The sequence below is a fragment of the Callithrix jacchus genome, chromosome 4 (assembly GCF_049354715.1).
Source record: "Callithrix jacchus isolate 240 chromosome 4, calJac240_pri, whole genome shotgun sequence".
Taxonomy (NCBI): Eukaryota; Metazoa; Chordata; class Mammalia; order Primates; family Cebidae; genus Callithrix; species Callithrix jacchus.
In genome coordinates this window covers 108,164,669-108,180,309 of record NC_133505.1, presented here as the reverse complement: position 1 = coordinate 108,180,309, position 15,641 = coordinate 108,164,669, and the positions used below count along the sequence as shown (strand labels likewise).

The following is a 15,641-nucleotide window of genomic DNA, read 5'->3' as shown; positions in this document are numbered from 1 at the left end:
AGGAAACCCATCTCACATTAAAGGATACACAAAGGCTCAGAATAAAGGGATGGAGGAAGATTTACCAAGCAAATGGAGAGCAAAAAAAAAAAAGCAGAAATTGCAATTCTCATCTCTGATAAAATAGACTTTAAAGCAACAAAGATCAAAAGAGACAAAGAAGGTCATTACATAATGGTAAAAGGATCAATACAACAAAAAGAGCTAACGATTCTAAACATATATAGACCCAATACAGGAGCACCCGGATACATAAGGCAAGTTCTTAATGACTTACAAAGAGACTTAGACTCCCACACAATAATAGTGGGAGACTTTAACACTCCACTGTCAATACTAGACAGATCAACGAGACAGAAAATCAACAAGGATATCCAGGGTTTGAACTCAGACCTGGAAAAAGCAAACCTGATAGACATTTACAGAACTCTCCACACAAATCCACAGAATAAACATTCTTCTCAGCACCATATCACACCTACTCTAACATTGACCACATAATTGGAAGTAAAGCACTCCTCAGCAAATGCAAAACAACTGAAATCATAACAAACAGTCTCTCAGACCATAGTGCAATCAAGTTAGAACTCAGAATTCAGAAACCAACTCAGACCACACAGCTTCATGGAAACTGAACAACTGGCTCTTGAATGTTGACTGGATAAACAATGAAATGAAGACAGAAATAAAGAAATTCTTTGAAACCAAGGAGAACGAAGACACAACAGGCCTGAACCTCTGGGACACATTTAAAGCAGTCTCTAGAGGAAAGTATATAGCAATAAGTGCCCATATGAGGAGAATGGAGAGATCCAGAATTGACACCCTGTTGTCAAAATTGAAAGAGCTAGAGGAGCAAGATCAAAAAAACTCAAAACCCAGCAGAAGACAAGAAATAACTAAGATCAGAGCAGAACTGAAGGAGATAGAGACACGAAAAATCCTACAAAAAATCAATAAATCCAAGAACTGGTTTTTTGAAAAGATCAACAAAATAGACAGACCACTAGCCAGATTGATAAAAAAGAAAAGAGATAACAACCAAATAGATGCAATAAAAAATGATAAAGGGAAAATCACCACAGATCCCACAGAAATTCAAACCATCATCAGAGAATATTACAAACAACTCTATTCACATAAATTAGTAAACCTGGAAGAAATGGATAAATTCCTGGACTCCTGTGTCCTCCCAAGCCTAAACCAGGAGGAAGCTGAAACTATGAATAGACCACTAACAAGGTCTGAAGTTGAGGCAGCAATTAAGAGCCTACCACACAAAAAAAAGCCCAGGGCCAGATGGGTTCACAGCCGAATTCTACCAGACACACAAAGAGGAGCTGGTACCATTCCTTCTGAAACTATTCCAAATAATCCAAAAAGAGGGAATCCTTCCCAAATCATTTTATGAGCCCAACATCATCCTGATATGAAAACCCGGCAGAGACCGAACAAGAAATGGAAACTTCAGGCCAATATTCATGATGAACATAGATGCAAACATCTTCAATAAAATATTGGCAAGCCAATTGCTACAGCAAATCAAAAAACTTATCCATCATGATCAAGTAGGATTCATCCCGGGGATGCAAGGCTGGTCCAACATACGCAAGTCTATAAACGTAATTCACCACATAAACAGAGCCAAAAACAAAAACCACATGATTATCTCAATTGACGCAGAGAAGACATTCGACAAAATTCCACAGCCCTTTATGCTAAAAACCCTCATTAAACTCGGTATCGATGGAACGTATCTCAAAGTAATAAAAGCTGTTTATGACAAACCAACAGCCAATATCATACCGAATGGGCAAAAACTGGAAGCATTCCCTTTGAAATCCGGCACTAGACAAGGATGTTCTCTTTCACCACTCCTATTCAATATAGTACTGGAAGTTCTAGCCAGAGCAATCAGGCAAGAAAAAGAAATAAAGGGTATTCAAATAGGAAAGGGGGAAGCCAAATTGTCTCTATTTGCAGACGACGTGATAGTATACCTAGAAGATCCCATCACCTCAGCCCAAAAACTCCTGAAACTGATAAGCAACTTCAGCAAAGTCTCAGGATATAAAATCAATGTGCAAAAATCACAAGCATTCCTCTACACCAATAACAGACTTAAAGAAAGCCAAATCAAGAACGAACTGCCATTCACAATTGCTACAAAAAGAGTAAAATACCTAGGAATACAACTCACAAGGAACGTAAGGGACCTCTTCAAGGAAAAGTACAAACCACTGCTCAACGAAATCAGAGAGGACACAAACAGATGGAGAAACATTCCATGTTCATGGTTAGGAAGAATTAATATCGTGAAAATGGCTATACTGCCCAAAGTAATTTACAGAATCAACGCTATCCCCATCAAGCTACCATTGATTTTCTTCACAGAACTGGAAAAAACCACCATGAACTTCTTATGGAACCAAAAGAGAGCCCACATAGCCAAGTCAATTCTAAGTAAAAAGAACACAGCGGGGGGCATCACACTACTGGATTTCAAACTATACTACAAGGCTACAGTAATCAAAACAGCATGGTACTGGTACCAAAACAGAGGTATAGACCAATGGAACAGAACAGAGGCATCGGAGGCAACACAACATATCTACAACCATACAATCTTTGATAAGCCTGACAAAAACAAGCAACAGGGAAAGGATTCCCTGTTTAATAAATGGTGTTGGGAAAACTGGTTAGCCATGTGCAGAAAGCAGAAACTGGACCCCTTCCTGACACCTTACACTAAAATTAACTCCAGATGGATTAAAGACTTAAACATAAGACCTGGCACCATAAAAACCCTAGAAGAAATTCTGGGCAAATCCATCCAGGACATAGGAGTAGGCAAGGACTTCATGAACAAAACACCAAAAGCATTGGCAACAAAAGCCAAAATAAACAAATGGGACCTAATGAAACTCCACAGCTTCTGCACAGCAAAAGAAACAGTCAGTAGAGTGAATCAGCAACCAACAGAATGGGAAAAAATATTTGCAGTTTACCCATCTGACAAAGAGCTGATATCCAGAATTTACAAAGAACTCAAACAGATTTACAGGAAAAAAACAAACAAGCCCATTCAACAATGGGCAAAGGATATGAACAGACACTTTACGAAAGAAGACATATATGAGGCCAAAAATCATATGAAAAAATGCTCATTATCACTGGTCATTAGAGAGATGCAAATCAAAACCACATTGAGATACCATCTCACGCCAGTTAGAATGGCGATCATTAAAAAGTCTCGAGACAACAGATGCTGGAGAGGATGTGGAGAAAAAGGAACACTTTTACACTGTTGGTGGGAGTGTAAATTAGTTCAACCATTGTGGAAGACAGGGTGGCGATTCCTCAAGGCCTTAGAAATAGAAATTTCATTTGACCCAGCAATCCCATTACTGGGTATATATCCAAAGGACTATAAATCGTTCTACTATAAGGACACATGCACACGAATGTTCATTGCAGCACTGTTTACAATAGCAAAGACCTGGAATCAACCCAAATGCCCAATGATGATAGAATGGATTGGGAAAATGTGGCACATGTACACCATGGAATATTATGCAGCAATCAGAAATGATGAGTTCGTGTTGTTTGTAGGGACATGGATGAATGTGGAGAACATCATCCTCAGCAAACTGACACAAGAACAGAAAATGAAATACTGCATATTCTCACTCATAGGAGGGTGATGAAAAATAAGATCACATGGACACAGGGCGGGGAGTACTAAACACTGGGTCTATTGGAGGGAAAGGGGGACCAGCTGGGGAGGGATAGCCTGGGGAAAAATGACAAATGTGGGTGAAGGGGAGAAAGGAAGCAAAACACACTGCCATGCGTGTACCTATGCAACTGTCTTGTACGTTCTGCACATGTACCCCAAAACCTAAAATGCAATAAAAAATTTTTAAAAAAAGAAAATGTATTCAATTTCATTTGCATGAAAATTTATGTATGTATGTATGTATGTATGTATGTATGTATTTATTTATTTATTTATTTTTAGAGACATACTCTCACTCTGCCACACAGTCTGGATTGCAGTGGCACAATCACAGCCTATTCACTTCTGGATTACCAAAATATAAGGTTCAATAGTATACAAAAGAAACTAATAAACTAGGCTCTCAATGTGTAGTCACAGAAAATGTATATGTGAGCCTGTGTGTGTATGTTTGTATATAATTAGCCAACTTTATCAAATTTTAGAATGAGAAGTAACTACTGAGAAATATGTCATGGCATTAATTCATTTAACAACTGCATATAAAGATTTTTTTCATTATGTATGGACTCCGTTTTGAAATTTACCCAGTTATTTATACAGAAGTTATTTGTCAAATTTTTATATATAAATATATATGTGTGCGTATGTGTGTATTATATAGACAAACTCATTTAAAAGGAAAAGAAAATGAATTTTAAGAACCAATGGGAGAACTATGCTTGATAAGGCCAGTGATGTTTTAAAATAATATAAGTTATTTGTATGAATATGTAAATCTACCGTTCTAAAAATCAAGAAAATGTTGACATATTTATATAATAGCTTTGTTTTCAAATGTATTAGTATTTTGGCCATGCTATGTTTGAAACAAGTGAAGAAAGGTGTATGCTACTATTTAAAATAAAAGTGACTCCCACTCAAAAAACTAACTTCTAAAATTCAAAATTCATTTTAGATTGGTTGAAGTTTCAAGGACACTTTAAAGAAATTATAATTATAATTCAACCTTCTTATTACATAAGCAGGGGAACTCAGCTGTGACTAAAAATGTATGAGAATTAGATATGGATGAATTTAGTTAAATAAAGGAAACATCCAAAAATATGGTGCAGAGAGAAAATTGAATATAATATAGGAGTTTGAAAAATACTAATAAGTCTCTCAAAGAGCAAATGGTAAAACTCTAGGATAGTATCACTATTATTATTAATGGATTCTAATATTTTACTTTAAATATTAATTAGCAAACTACTATCTGAAAGCTAGTGAATAGCATTAGTAAAAACAGTATTAAATATTATCTGAAACAAAACTAAAGTTCAGTCATAATGTAGATGGATTACTTGTAATATAATTTATATAATTATTCATCTTGTAATGAGTATTATTTTAACCATCCATTATCAGATAAATTAAAAATGAAGAACTTGTTTACCCTCAGTTTTCTATGAAATGCAATTTCACTACTCACATTTATTTCCTTTTCAGGATTTTATAAAAGCAGAGTTTTTATTTACTCTGACACTTAACAACTGGGGAATCAATGCTAGTAATAATAACATCTTAGACTGTGATACAATAGTATTTGAGCTTTTACTTTAACTGTTTATCATTCAGATTTTCTGTCCTTCCTGAGAAAACCAACATAAAACATGAAATATTTTTTAAAAAGCAATGTTATTCTCATTAGAATATTTCTTACTATCTTTACTTCCCATATGACCTTTGTGACCATGTCTAAGAAGCACATGGTTTCTTATAGAATGAAAATTTAAAACAACTTATTTTTATGTGAATGTTCTCATATACATGTAAATCACTGTTCCATTTTCAAAATAGTCACTTTATTTTAAATTTGCTTGAATGTTTCAAGTTTCTCTTTTGAAATTGCCTTCAGATATTATACTGTTCCTTCTGAATATCCTCATTAATAACAATTCTAATATTAGGATAGCTTTTCTTTTCGAAACATGTCACAGCATTTTAAGTACAATAATGCACAAGTCATATACTATTTTTGTTATTGTTCTAAAAGCAGGAATAGCTACTGACAAATATTCTCTGATCAAACTTTACCAAGGCTTTTGAACTTTCACCTAGGCACATCTATGAACTTCTTTATAAAATCCAGTTTTAGCAAAGAACCCTGTTAAGTCAGTTTAGCAAGAAGTTCTCATTCTTACTGTGCAATGAATTACCTAAAATATCTCATTGAGTTCCTCATTCTTCATCATCTTGCAAGGGAAGTCTGATCACCTTGGCCTGTGTTCAGCAGAATCTTCTTAGGTTGGTTTAGCCAGAATCTCCTTACCCTGATGTTTCCATTTAGTAATTTTTCACCCACTGACCCTCACTCTGCTCCATGGCTATAAATTTCCACTTGCCTAAGAAGTATTCAGAGTTGAGCCCAGTATCTCTTCCCTACTACAATATCCCATTACAGCGATCCCTGTAACTCTATCAAAGATCCTGAATAAAGTCTGCCCTACAATGTTTTAACATATATCACTGATTATTTTTTTCTTTAACATATAAATAAAGTAACTAGTTCTTGTACCATAAGCAAGGGTATTCTGAAAACAATTCCAAAATGAAATATCTATAAGATTTTTTAGCAATCACATCAAAGTCAGGCTGCTGAAATACTTATTCTGTGGAATGCCATTTACTTTCTGTAAGAACTCTACATTATTTCTATACAATATAGTCTTTTTAACCTAAAGAGGTTTCTTCTTAACTAAACATCTTTATATAATAGAAAACATATTTTTAAAAAAACTACATCTGTCTAAAAATTCTTTAACAACTGTATGGGAATATGATGATAAATTAGACATTTCAGTTGATGCACAAAGAAATCATAAGCATAACACACTAAATAAATATGAAATAGGCAACCATTAGACATTTCATAGTAGGGGATCTAGAAGCAGTTAGATAGTTAATTTAAAAAGGGATATATAAAGATGATTTTAAAAGATTAAGAGTAGATATCTTAAGGATAATTTGTTAGAAGAGAGCAATGTTCTTGCTGTGATTCCCAATACTCCTTTGCCTTGGCTGGGGTGTGTGTGTGTGTGTGTGTGTGTGTGTGTGTGTGTGTGTGTGTGAAATAAAGCTCATAATCCTAAACTGGTTGAAAAGTGACAAACTGAAAAGAATGACACAAATCCCATGTATAGGTTGACACAGAGAATGCTTGTACCTCACACAGTTAGGAAAGCTGAAGAGTAAATGCCCACCTGTGAAAAATAACTGCACTCCTTTCTGGAAAGGCAGGGAGCTGTTTGAGCACTCATAATAAACTGTGAGCATCTGAGTAAGAACGTTAGTCTGGGCTCATTGTGATAGTAAATTTTCCCAATAGAGCACTTGCAGTAGAAAGAGGAAGTGGATTTTACAGTTAGCATAATTTCAGCATTTGCTGAGGTAGATGTCACAGCTACTTCACCAGAGCACTTCTGTTGATTCTAAAAAAGTTACAGATGTCCAGGAATGCTTCCTTTACTGATGGGGAGTTTCCTGTAACACCATCCATTAAAAATATATTTGAAGAAGGTATCAAACCAGATGGTAAAGACAAGTTTTGAGTTGGCAGTTTTAAATTTCAGCTGATACCTCATTTTGACTTGATAAAAGTAAGCAGAACTGTTAACATAACCAACTGATTTGCCAGAGGAAATGCTACTAACAAAAATTTATTTAAATAAAACCAAGACAAATTTTATCTATTTTTAAATGTTTATAGAGCCAACCGAAAACATAGGACTATTATTTTAAACCCTTTCACAGAAAAAATAATTGAAAGTTTATTTTAAGCAAAAAAAAAAAAAAAGCCATTGGAATGTCTCAAAGAACATTTTGTATTACTTACTTTTTTAAAAAAGCTGCATTCTTAATACAATCATTAAACATTAAGATTTTACTAGTTTTTCCTAGAAACATTGCCATTTTAAAAAATATTGCTTCCAGCCCAGCACATAAGGCACTCAAACGTCTTAATTACATCTTATCAAGTAGAAAACTGAACAACCTGAAGAGTCAACAACACTTCTTAGATCTTTGATGGAAGAGATGTCACACGGCAAATGGCTGCCCCTAACATTAGAGAGCCAGATAGATGGACATAAAGAATCACAGATTACTGAAGTAGAAAGCTGTGGCTGGAAACTTCAACGGGGACAAGTACCACTGGGGTGGAAAACCCTAAACAGATAATTAATGCTGGCTGCTAGAAGAGGGAGGAAACTAAAAGATAAACAAACTCTAGGGGAACCCAGTCATGGTGTCTGACCTATTTTGAAATACTTCACAGTATATTTACTATCATTTTCAACAAGGCCAGTCCTCAGGAGAAACTCTATTACCAGAGCCTAAACTGCTGGGGTTATATTAGAGTCTAACCTATTTAGGAGAAGGAAAATAACCAACTCAAGCTCTCTCTATTCTTCCATATAGTAGAAGGAAAATACGCAATTCTAGCTCCTTCTCGTCATTCTGTCCCATCTAAAACAGATGAGGGGCCTATGAGGCACTAGTGAAGTTCACAAACCAGGAGCAAAAGCTCACCAAAAGCCTGATATCTAATAACAGGACTGGAAAAAGTTACCGTCTCCTTATAGCTTCCTACTACATTACTAAACGCCTATTTACTACAGTTATATTTACTCAGTACCGCATATCTGCCTTTCAACAAAAAGTTACAAGGCATACCAGAAAACAAAAGAAACAAATTTAAAGAGACTAAACAATCACCAGGACCAGAGTCAGATATGGCAGTAAGTTTGGAATTATCAGGCCAAGAACTCCTAAAATCTATGATTATTTTTCTATGGCCTTTGATGGAAAAAGTAAACATCAAGCAAGAACAGAACAGACTGATAATGTAAGCAGGGGGATAGAAATTCTAATAAAGAAATGCTAGAGATCAAAAGCATTATAAATTAATGAAGCATGAGACTTTCAGGGCTTCAATAGTAGACTGGACACACCTGAGGAAAGAATCTCTAAATTTGAGAATTACAACAATGGAAAGTTCTCAAACTGAAAAGTAAAGTGAGAAATCTACTGAAAAATAATAACAGAACAAAATATCTAAGAAGTGTGTGAAAAATATAAAATATATAATATGCACATAATAAGAATAATAAAAGGAGAAGAGAGAAAGGAACAGAAACAATATATAAGGCAATAATGCCTGGGAATTGTCCTGAAGTTAATGTCAGACATCAAACTACATATCCATGAAGTACAGAGAACACAAAGCAGAATAGATAAGAAACCAAACCAAACAAAAAAACTACACCTAGGCATATCATATGCAATTGATATGATTGGCTGTATGTCCCCACCCAAGTCTCATCTGGAATTGTAATCCCAAGATGTCAAGGGAGGGACCTGGTGGGGAGGTAATTGGATCATGCAGATGTTTTCCCCCATACTGTTCTCATGATAGTGACTGCGTTCTCACAAAAGCTGATGGTTTTGAAAGTGTTTAGCAGTTCTCCTGTCTCTCTCTTCATCTTCTGACACCTTGTTTGTATGGTTGTTTTATTGTCATCATGTTGTCAGCTGTTTATTATGCCAACTTGTTTGTGTGGTCTAGGGACACAAGTGTGTTTTGTAGTGACTGGTAATGGTCTTTCCTTTTCATATTTAGTGCTTCTTTCAGGAGCTCTTGTAAGGCAGGTCTAAAGGTAATGAATTCCCTCAGAATTTGTGAGTCTGGAAAGGATCTTATTTTTCCTTTGCTTGTAAAACTCATTTTAGCTGGATATGAAACTCTTGGTTGAGAGTTATTTTCTTTAAGAATGTTGAATATGAGGCCCAATCTCTTCTGGCTCATAGGGGATTTTGCTGAAGTATCTACTTTTAGTCTAATGGGCTTCCCTTTGCAGGTAATCTGTCCTTTCTCTCTAGCTGCCTTTATTTTTTGGTTGTTATTCATTTCGACCTTGGAAAATCTGATGATTATGTTTCTTAGGGTAATCTTCTTGTGAAGTATTTTGTGAGCTCTTCATTTCCTGAATTTGAATGTTGGCCTCTTGTGCTAGATTGGAAAAGTTCTCATGGATCATATCTTGAAACATGTTTTCCAAGTTGCTTTTATTCTATCTATTTTAGGGACATCAATGAATTGTAGATTCTGGCTCTTTAATTAATCCCACGATTCTTTGAGGTATTTTTTTGGCCCTTTCATTCTTTTTTTTAATCATTTTTCTTTCCTGACTCTTATTTTAGAAAAACAGTCTTTGAGCTCTGAGATTCTTTCCTCAGAATGGTCTATTCTGCTAATACTTGAAAATGCAGTATAAAATTCTTAAAGCATGTTTTTCAGCTGTATCAGACTGGTTATGTTCTTTTCTACACTAGCTATTTTATCTGTCAGCTTTTGTAGTGTTTTATTGTCTTAACTTCATTATATTGGGTTTCAATCTTCTGAAACTTGATGATCTTCATTCCTATGCATACTCTGAATTCTACTTATGTCATTTTTTAGCAATATCAGCCCAGTTAAGAATCCTTGTCAGACAACTAGTGTGGTCATTTGGAGGAAACAAGACACCCTAATTTTCTGAGTTCTCAGAGTTCTTGTGCTGGTTCTTTCTCATCTTTGTTGGCTGACGTTCCTTCAGTAGTTAAAGCTGCTGTCCTTTGGATTTTTTTTCGTTTATCCTATTTGATGACTTTGGGAGTTTGATTGTGGTATAAGATGGGTTCAGTGAACTGGCTTCATTACTTAAAGATTTAAGGGTCCCAAGGCTCAGTTCAGGAATCCTGTACTGAATTTTCTAAATCTGGGTGGGGGCCCATTGATATTAGGCCTTGGCCTTGATTTCTGGTTCCTCAAGGTTAGGAACCTGTTGGAGGGGCTGAAGTGATCCTGCAAGACTGGTCACAACACTTTGAAGGGTGGTGCCAATCAAAGCCCATCATAGGGCAGTGGCAGTGGCAGTGGCAGTGGGATCAGTACTCATTTGCATGTGCCAGAAGCAGTGGCAGCAGCAGCACAGTGAGTTACATGCGTGCTGCTGTAGAGTGCTAATGGGTGTCAGGGTGCTGGTCTCTGTGCAGGTGTTGGTATGACAGAGGGTTCTTTCACATTTGCTGAGGATTGTTTTATATCTGATTGTGTAGTTGATTTTAGAGTATATGCCAAGCAAAGATGAGAAGAATGTATATTCTTCTGTTGTTTTGGGGTGGAGAGTTTTGTAGATGACTTTCTGATACATTTGGTCAACTGTTGAATATCTTTCAAGTCCTGAATATCTTTGGTGTCAATTGTCAGCAACAGTGGCAGTATGGGTTGGGGGACAGGGGCCTTGCTGACAACTGTATGTGCATCTGTACCGGTAGTGGTGTTAGCAGTAGGGCGGGGCTCTAGTATAGGATTGTGTGCATCCACACATATCTATATTAACGTTGAATGTAAATGGGCTAATGCTTTCAGCTATAAGGCACAGAGTGGCAAGCTGTATAAAGAGGTAAGATCCAATGGTATGCTATCTTCTAGAGACCCATCTCACATGCAATGACACTAATGGGCTCAAATAAAAGGATGAAGAAAAATTTACTAAGCAAGAGGGGGAAAAAAGGAAAAATTCAGGGGGTACAATTCTAATTTCAAACAAAACATACTTTAAACCAACAAAGATATAAAAACAAAACAAAACAAAGAAGCCTGTTACATAATAGCAAAGTGTTCAATTCAACAAGAAGAACTAACTATAATAAATATATATGCACCCATCATAGAAGCACCCAGATTCCTAAATCAAGTTCTTAGAGACATTCAAAAAGACTTAGATTCCCACACAATAATGGTGGGAGATTTCAACCCCTCACTGATGGTAATAGGTAGTTCATCAAGGCAGATATTTAAGAAAGATATTCAGGACTTAAAAGATATTCAGCAGTTGACCAAATGCATCAGAAAGACATCTACAGAACTCTCCACCATTAAACAACAGAAGAATACACATTCTTCTCATCTTTACTTGGCATATACTCTAAAATCAATTACACAATCAGATATAAAATAATACTCAGAAAATGCAAAAGAACCCTCTGTCATACCAACAACTCTCATGGACCACAGCACAACAAAATAGAATTCAAGACTAAGAAAACTGCTCAAAACCATACAATTAGATGGAAATGAAACAACATGCTCCTGAATGATTTTGAGGTAAATAATAAAACTAAGGCAGAAATCAAGAAGTTCTTTGAAACTAATGAGAACAAAGATGTAACTTGCCAGAATTTCTGGGACACAGAATTTCTCGGATACATTTGTAGCACTAAATGTCCACATCAAAATGTTAGAAGGAATTCAATTTAACAACCTTACATTCCCTCTAAAAGAAGTAGAGAAGCAAGAGAAAACCAAGCCCCAAGCTAGCGAAAAACAAGACATAACCCAAATCAGACCTACACTGAAGGAAACTGAGACATAAAAACCTATTCAAAAGATCAACGAAACCTGGAGTGGGTCTTTGGAAAAAAAAAACACAATAAATAGGCCACGAGCTAGACTAATAAAGAAGAATGAGAGGTGATCCAAATAACCAAAATGAGAAATAATGAAATAAATATTATCAGTGACCCCACAGAAATACATAATAGAAGACTATAAACACCTATTTTCACACATGTGAAAATCTAGAAGAAATTGATAAATTAATGAATAAATTACTGGACATATACAACCCCCAAAAACTAAAGCAGGAAGAAATTAATTCCCTGAAAGAATAGTGAACTCAAAAATTTAATCAGTAATAAATAAATAGCCTATCAACGAAAAAACAAGCCCAGGACCATATAGAATCACAACCAAATTCTACTAGATGTACAAAGAAGAGCTGATACCATTCCTACTGAAACTATTTCAAAAAATTGAGGAGGAAGGATTCCTCCCTACCTTGTTCTCTGAGGCTAGCATTATTCTGATACCAAAACCTGGCAGAGATACAACAAAAAAAGAAAACTTTAGGACAATATCCTTGATGAACACTGATGCAAAATCCTCAACAAAATACTAGCAAACTGAATCCAGCAGCACATCAAAAAGCGAATCCACCACAATGAAGTAGGCTTTTTCCCTGGTCTACAAGTTTGGTTCAGCATATACAAATCAATAAATGTGATTCATCATATAAAAATAATCTAAAAATAAAACCACATGGTTATCTAAATAGATGCAGGAAAAGGCTTCAATCATATTCAACATCTCTTCATGTTAAAAACTCTCAACAAATTAGGTATCAAAGAAACATATTTCAAATAATAAGATCCATCTATGACAAACCCACAGCCAGCATCATAATAAATAGGCAAAAGCTGGAAACATCCCCCTTGAAAATAGGATCAAGGCAAGGACGCCCTCTCTCACCACTCCTATTCAAAACAGTATCAAAGTCATGACTAGAGCAATGAGACAAGAGAAATAAGTAAAAGATGTCCAAGTTGGAAGAGAGGGAGTAAAAGTATCCCTGTTTGTAGATAACATGATTCTATATCTAGAAAACCCCACATTCTCCACCCAAAAGCTCTGTAAATCAGTAAACAACTTCAGCAAGGTTTGACTACAAAAACAACATACAAAATTAGCATTCCTAGACACAAGCAATTGCCAAGGCAAGAACCAAATTAGGAATGCAGTCTCATTCACAAATGCCACAAAAGGAATAAAATATTTAATAATACAGCTAACCAGGGAAGTAAAAGATCTTTACAATGAAAATTACAAAACACTGCTCAAAGAAATCAAAGATGACACAAACAAATGAAGAAATATTCCATACTCACAGACAGGAAAAATCAGTATCATTAAAATGGCAAATGTCCAAAACAATTTACAGATTCATTCTATTCTGATTAAGCTACCAATAATATTATTCACAGAACTAGAAAACTAAAATTAAAATTCACATAGAACCAAAAGAGAGTTTGAATAGTCAAGGCACTCTTAAGCAAAAAGAACAAAGCTAGAAGCATTACATTACTGACTTCAAACTATACTACAAGGCTACAGTAACCAAAACAGGATGGTACTGGTACCCAAAGAGACATGTAGTCCAATGGAACAGAATAGAGAATCCAGAAATAAGGCCACATACCTACAACCCATTCTTTGAACTAATAAACAGTTAGAAAAAGGTTTTAGGATTCAGTTAATATACAAATGATAGTTGTTTTCCTATATACCTGCAAATGTTATTTGAAATTAAAAACAAACACATTACTATTGGCATTAGCACTCCCCAAAATGAAATACTTAGGTATAAATCTCACAAAATATGCACAAGATATATGAGGAAAATTATAATACTCTGATGAATGATTTCAATAAAAAGAACTAAATAAATGGAGAGATATTCCATATTCATGGATAGGAAGACTCAATATTGTCAAGGTGTCAATTTTTTCAACTTGATCTATAAGGTCAACATGATTCTAACCAAAATCTTAGCAAATTGTTACATGCATTTTGGCAAACTGAGTCTAAAGTTTATATGGAGAGGCCAAAGGCCCATAACACTAAATTCAAAACAAAAAAGAGAAGAACAAAGTAAGAGGACTGACACTACCCAATGTCAAGGCTTACTGTAATTTTACAGTAATCAACATAGTGTGGTACTGGTGAAGAATAGATAAGTTGATCAATACAACATAACAAATAGCTCAGAAGTATCCCCACATAAATATAGCCACCTAATCTTTGATGGAGGAACAAAGTCAATACAATGGAGCAAACAGAGCTAGCAAATCTTCAAATAAAGAAAAGTGAATTTACACACAGATCTTACACCTTTCACAAAAAATAACACATAATGGATCATGGAGTAAAATATAAATGCTAACCTATAAAATTATAGAAGATAACAATGGAGAAATTCTCTTTGGATATGGTGATGACTTTTTAGATACAACACCAAAGCACTATTTATAAAATAAATAATTCATAAGCTGGACTTTGTTAAAATTTAAAACTCTGTTCTGCAAAAGACAATGTCAAGAGAATGAGAAGCCATGATACAGACTGGGAAAAAATATTTGCAAAAACCTTCTAATAAAGGACTATTATCCATAATATTCAGAGAACTCTTAAAATTTATGAACAACCCATTTTAAAAATGGGGAAGAGATCAAAACAGACACCTTACCAAGGAAGAGCTACAGATAGAAAGTAGCAGGGCATTGCACTCAAGTACAATATCACGACTGAGCATATTAAAAGGGCCAGTAAACTGTGTACCAATGATGGTATATTTAAGAAGAAAACTCTGAACATCCATGTTATATTAGAGAAGCTTTTGTTGTTAAATGGACTTAACTCCATTGATTCTCCAGAAAATGAAACTGTTGGTAACAGTTTTTCTCAGGAAGAGGAGCCAGTGGTGGCTCCTCAAGAATCTGATGTTCAGCCTGTTCAGCCTGAGGAAGTATCAGGCAGAGATTTCCTGCAGAGACTTAACTTGTGGATTAAGTTGTCAACCCAGGCAACCAAGAAGCTAAAAGAAAAGAGCAGAGATGAAAAAAGTCCCTATGCAACTTCTCTCTATAACAGTTTGGTGATTTGGGGACATAATTCTCACCAAAATTAAGATATGTTTGGACCATAAAGAACCCAACAACTGGAGATTCATAAACATCCCTTCTGGATTCCCATAGTGTTCATCTTAAAATCATAAGTAGGTAGTTCTACCTGCTGCAATTACACTGTAGTGATTAGTTCCCTCTGGATTTCTGTAATTTCAAGTCTTTATTATGGCATGATGGCAAAGTTGTATCCTAAAGCTTATCACTTTTGTAGATGGTATTAGTTTCTAGACTAGCTTTTATAAATATGAACTGACATAAAGCATCAAAGACTATTTATATATTTAGGCTAAAAATA

General features: G+C 35.3%; 1 protein-coding gene and 1 pseudogene across 7 annotated transcripts in view; one reads left to right on the top strand and one right to left on the bottom strand.

Annotated features, from left to right (window-relative positions):
• Positions 1-15,641, bottom strand: part of GRIK2 (glutamate ionotropic receptor kainate type subunit 2) — a 724,338-nt gene that overhangs the window by 65,506 nt on the left and 643,191 nt on the right. The gene's annotated exons all lie outside the window — the stretch shown is intronic.
• Positions 11,044-15,348, top strand: LOC108591036 (lysM and putative peptidoglycan-binding domain-containing protein 2 pseudogene; annotated as a pseudogene).